This window comes from Lolium perenne, chromosome 6 (genome assembly GCF_019359855.2).
Source record: "Lolium perenne isolate Kyuss_39 chromosome 6, Kyuss_2.0, whole genome shotgun sequence".
Taxonomy (NCBI): Eukaryota; Viridiplantae; Streptophyta; class Magnoliopsida; order Poales; family Poaceae; genus Lolium; species Lolium perenne.
Window position 1 is genome coordinate 267,833,807 of NC_067249.2, and position 5,939 is coordinate 267,839,745.

The window sequence follows — 5,939 nt, forward strand, 5'->3', positions numbered from 1 at the left end:
GTGGTCGGATGCTAGCCTACCAGCGGGAGGCTAGTACCTCAACTCCCGTCGCGTGTCCGGTCCCTCTCGTGCCGCCCGAGGGATGAGAGCGGCACAATGAGATCTGGTGCCGCCGGTTCATACTTCCGCCGGATATGCGCGACGATCAACATTCGACCTTAACTCTTACACTTGGATCACGTTCAGGATGTGGGAGTTCGACCCGCACTGCCGAGCGGGATACCTCTGCGAGGTCGGGTTCTTCAAGCGGGAACTCGTGAGGGGCCCACGGATGACGACGAGGACGGCGGCGAGGAGGAAGACGCCGACATTGACGAGGAAGAAGCCGAAAACTTCGATGGCGAAGACAACGACCACGACGACGAGAACTTCGACACGGCGGCGCAACGTGGGATCTGGAGCACCAGCTGCCGACGAGTACGAGGCCATCCAACCCACCAGAGCTAGCTTGACCAGCTAGGCTAGTGGGATTGCCTCGTCGTCCAGCTTCGCGAGTCTGCGCTGGCGTAGGGAAGACTATGAACACATCGTTGACACCGGAGCGCAAGGCGCACAACAGTCTCCTGCTCCTCCCGTGGTGTGGGATCTGTGGCATGAGCCGACGACGTTGGCTACCCTTCCTCCTCCTCCTCCTCCTGTGCTGCCGGTATATTGTCTGTTGCTGCCGGTGTAGACCTAGCCATGGGGAATACCGGAGATCATCGATTCGCCGTCGCCGACGACTTAGCCCCCGTCCCCCGCATCGTCATATGTCCAACTACGACCCCCCACGGCGGCAACATCGTCCGCGTACCTGGTGGTGGTGGTCGACCACGCGCTCTGGGGCCTCAACCTCGGCCACCAGTCCGACCCACAGCGGCCTCCTCAGCGCCGCGGGGTGGGTGCTCGACCTCCTCCGAGGCTTGCTGGACTGGTACTCGGGCTACATACTCACCTCTCTCGTCGCTCGTCGTGCTCAACCTCGACAAGCATCAGGTGCATGTCTCTCAACCACGCTGTAATCAATCTGTCATGCCTCTGCGTCAAATTCAGTACTGCACTAGAATTTACACCAACTGGTGCTTGAACTTTTCCAAATTGCTACTACTGTCAGACTACATACTCTGTTGAAACATCCAAAGTGGCTATGTGCACCAGGCTGGATGTAGCGCGTCGTGGAAAGGAAAAGTTTCTCACATATTGTTAATGGATAATGGCAGAGGTTCTCACATATTCCAGACGTAGAGAGAGCGAATTACTTGCTCCATTTTGTTCCGATAACTTGCTCCTCTGGGATCCATCAGAGAAGTATGCAACCCGGCGCTCTCATGCCACCGTATGCTTTGCTAATATTATACTACTTCTTCAGTCGTCTAATAAGTCAAATATACCATCGAAATATACTATAACTTCATGGCTCAAGTCTCTGATGGAAATATAATAGCAGCCCGGACATGTTAATTTGAAGTAAAAAGATGCATTTAATTGTTATTAACTGTCAACCAGGGGTCTGTGGTCTTGTTCCCACAAAAGAAAAACAGGGCATCTCTCTTACATAGGATAATCTAAAAACATAAGATTTTCTTCAAAAGTATCAGACGTGTGGTAATTTGATAAGATAGATCCTGTCTCCAAAAGGATCTTCATTCAACTTCGAGTTACCCACTATAAAGGGTGTGCCAGGATAGATTGCATGCAAACTTTGTAAGCAACTGCCTTTGCTAGTTATTTCTTCTGTTGGGTTATTGCTCTGTGCTTTTGTAAAATGACTTGAGGATTAAATAGCTTAAGTTCTGCTGTTGCTAGACCAAATAATTAAAATGGGTTGTAGCTCTTTGGCACAAGATGATGCCTGTTTTAATGATAGAGGAAGCATCGTACTTTGAAGTTTGATCTACCTCAGATCTGGAACATTGAATTAGAAGGCTTTCTTGTTCTTCTGCACCCGCATAGTGCTGTTTTTCTGATCTTCGTTTTTGCATGATGCGGATCCTACATATTTCCTCAAAATGTTGCTTACAGTAAGAAATGTTTTAATCTGATTATTATTTAGCAACTCCAAAAATGGCAACAAGATTGGCTTCCTGTTGACCAAAAACAGTTCTTGCTAAACTGGCTTCCATAACTCACAGGGATGGCCTTTGAGGATTGGATCTCTTTCCACTGCCTTTTAGCTATGTCACATTGCTCAAGGTCGCAAATATCACTAGTGGTGGGTGGTCTCAGGTGGTAAAAGATGGTCGAGTTATATAAGTTTCTTTATTCTGCATCTGTGTGAGACCAATGATTTAAATGAAAATAGGTAAGCCAAGTTGTTCCTTTTGCTAGCTGTGGGTCTGGCTTTGGTTCTTTTGTCCTCATCTCGTTACTTGTTTATTAGTGGAAGATCAGGGTTCAGCTAGAGTGCCTGACGAGAACTCTGTCATCTATTTTTCTCCAAGTATGGTTTGCGAATCTGGATGAAATTACTGAAGGGTGTGATCTGACCTGGAAATTGTTCATCATTAAAGATGTGCCCTCCCTGGACGAGCTATACTTGACAGTATGTTCCTACCTGAAGCTTGATCTCTTTATGCAGCAAAAACTTAGCATAGTATAAAAATTATATGTGAAGTGAATAGGCTGTGCTACTGTGTCCTATGACATGCAGGTGTGCGGTCACCTGTGTAAAATGGAAGTGAATGAGGAGAGCACTCTTGTTTAGTGAGAAGGTGCAGAATGTAATCTTTGGTTATCTATTCTACAACACCACAGCCTGCCTCTGGCATTCATTATGAGAAGTTCACGGTGAAGCTAGAGGATGTGTTCCGGCATCATAGCCGGGCGTGTAAGAGTGCCACACTGCCACCGAAGCCGTTCAGGTCTGTGGACCAAGGGGCAGAGGTCTTCAGGGAAGAATAGAATGACAGACGGGTAGCAAATCTTTGATGCTTCGCTCTTCACTCGTAAGTCTCATTTTGTTCCTCTAAATCATGGGAGTTTTTACTTATGTAGACTGTAATTATGATGTATTATGTTGTCCAGGAGACCGGAATCATGATAGATTTTGAAGCGGAGGGTTAAAAAAAGGCTCTGCAACTCGGTTATCTGAATCCCTGAAAAGAAATATCTGCAACTCTGCAAGATGATGGGTGGATTCACCATATGAAGACTCAAGAAGCACCCTTGGAACATTGTACATTCAAGGTAATCACACTCACAGTGCTGCCCATGTAGCAAGTACAGCAGCTTCAGCCTTCAGGTCATACATCTAAACACGAGGTGTCGGGCTCCTGGAACTCTGAGTGCAGCTACAGAATTCAAAGCAGTTCGGGGATTCAGGTTTCCATCCTTGCAGCTCATATGTGATGTCTAAGGTACCAAGTTCTACTACCACACTGGGAATTTTTACTGTTCATTATTGCATCGCATTATGAAATTGCTTTCATCTGCATGGGTGTCATGTCGTACCTTGTCACACTGGTCTTCAAGGAGCTTTTAAGAATGTCTCCATAGCAAGGCCTTGCCGCAACGCTATAGTTGTGTAGCACCATGGACCTCCACTCTACATATCTTTTGTCTAGTTACACCAAGGAAATTTCTGGAAATTCTGGACCGGATTTAGAGCCAAAAGTGATAGTTTCTCTTGTAAATTCTAACTGTTCTTGCACCATACACTGCCAAAAGACAGCCGATTGAGAAAAAAAAAAAATGTACACTGACTTTTAATGCCATATATATTCAACAAGTCTAAGGATATATAGTCACGCCAGTTGAGCATGTGCATTAGATCAAATGATGCTTTGGTTATCTTATATTATTCAGTCGATCTTCTAAGTCAAAGAATCCTTCATACTATCGAACTATACTGTTGCTTCATGTTTTTATGTCCCTGATGAAATAGAATAGCAGTCTGAACATGTGATTTTTGACTCTCACAAAAGAAGAACAAGGCCTCTCTCTGAATATATTATTATTATTAGATAGCACAAGATGGTTGAGTCAAGTAAAGTTTCTTTGTGCTTTCTTTGCTTGAGACCTGAAGTTAGGATTTAAACGCGAGAAGCTAAAGTCAAGTTGGTTGATTTGCTAGCTGTGGCTCCATATCTCTTTTGTTCATCTTTTTTACCTGCTTGCTTATTCATTGCAGATTTAGGGTCAACCAGGGTGCTTGACAAAAAGTGCGGCATCTTTTTTTTTCTCCCACTAAGGTTTGCGAATCTAAATGAAATTACTGAAGGGTATGACCTCGCCTGAATATTGTTCATCCTTGAAGCTGCTCCCTCGCCAGAAGGACCTTTAGTTTGACAGTACGTTCCTACGGTCCTACCTAAGTATCGATCTCTTCTTTCCACACAGCATGCAGCTACCCTTCATGTTAAATTTTGCATGCGTTTTTATGCGTTGTAAAATTGTATACGGAATTAATAACCCGTTTCTGTTTACGTGCAGGTGTGCGTTCTGGGATCGGCTGCGTAAAAGGGAAACGGATGATGAAGAGAAGAGGATCTTGCAAAGATGAAGTTTTTGGTGTCTTCAGCTTAAGGTATTTTGTCACTCGGTTGTGCCACGAGCAACGACAGCCATGCACACAAGATGACTGGGCTTGGGTCCATGGGCTTGGGTCCATGGGCCGTGACTGGGCTGGTGGCTACAAAACCAGCGATGTACAACAAGATGGCTGGCTGGGCGTCGTGTCGAACAGGAAGAACTGAACCTGTCTCCTTCCTCTGTCCTCCTTCTGTTCTTCTCTGGATCTTCTTCGTCCTCAAGGGTGTAGATACTCTCTACAGGCGGCATGTATCCATCTCACGTCCCGGCGATTGTTGAACGCACTGCTGCTACTGTTGTAACTTCCCCTCCTTCTCTCTAGCTTGGACCTAGTCCCACGCCTCGCACGCCTCTGCGTGGGCCTCTGCGCATGGCACACGATCCCCTCTGTACTGTATAAGACCCTTGCGTCAGTTAATTCAAGATAACTATTCCAACTCTATTCGTCTTCTTGGTATCAGAGCCTTCACCATGGCCGACGACCTCCCTCTCTCTCAAGCTCCGGCCACCACCACCACCTTTCCGCTGCCCACCTCCTCTGAAGATCCCCATACTCCTCCTCCTGCCTCCTCTATGCCCCGTGCTCCCCCAACTCCCTCTGAACACAACGGTCTCAACCTCGGCTCTCTCAACGCCGATCTACCGATGATCACCCAAACCATGGCGGCCACAAACACAACCCTACCCGCACCAATCTCCTTTCCCATCCACTCCCACCCAATTCTCTCTGTGCACATCTCCACCTATGTCAAGTTCCAAGTTCAATCCAACGGTGCAAATTTCTCGAAGTGGCGTCAGATCTTCACCCTCCTCGTCACCATGTACAAGGTCGCTGATCACGTGACCGAAGGGGCCGCTCCGGCCAACCCCTCCGACGACTGGCTCGCCGTTGATATCCATATCTCCCTCTGGATCATGGCCACTCTCAGCGACGATCTACAGCGGCTTGTTCAAAGCACCGACGGGCGCGTCCTCTCCACATGGACTCGCCTGCATCGGTTCTTCTACGACAACCAGGCCTCGCGGTACCTCTACCTCAGCAAAGCCTTCCGCAACTGCCCACGTGGCGATCTCTCCATCACCACGTACGCCAGCAAACTGCAGGCCATCGCCGACGATCTGGCCGCCATTGGGCGCCCGGTGGACGAGAGCGACCTCGTGTTGCAGTTCATCGATGGCCTCGGCAAGCAGTACAAACTCCAGGCCGAGATCCTCAAGGGAAGTGGAGCCCTGCCCAGCTTCTCAGACGTCTGCTCTCGTCTACAGCTCTGCGAGGTCGACGCGGTGGCTCAGCAGAGTCACGACGCCGCCCAGGACGGTGCGCAGGCACTCGCGGTTCATGGTGACCGCGGCAAGGCGTCGATCCCCGGCGTCAGCCCCAACTACCGAGGAAAGAATCTGATCCCCGGCTTCCAACACCCCAACCAATC

The 5,939-nt window shown here is 48.3% G+C and overlaps 1 long non-coding RNA gene across 2 annotated transcripts; it reads left to right on the top strand.

Annotated features, from left to right (window-relative positions):
* Window positions 1-451: 451 nt before the first annotated feature.
* Window positions 452-4,926, top strand: LOC127305557 (uncharacterized). 2 transcript variants are annotated; one of them, XR_007854000.1, is made up of 7 exons: window positions 452-975; window positions 2,033-2,281; window positions 2,360-2,521; window positions 2,630-2,924; window positions 3,004-3,335; window positions 4,109-4,268; window positions 4,411-4,926. It is a non-coding gene; the product is annotated as an uncharacterized lncRNA (long non-coding RNA). The 2 variants fall into 2 exon arrangements; XR_007853999.2 differs by having other exon boundaries at window positions 452-2,281.
* Window positions 4,927-5,939: the final 1,013 nt, after the last annotated feature.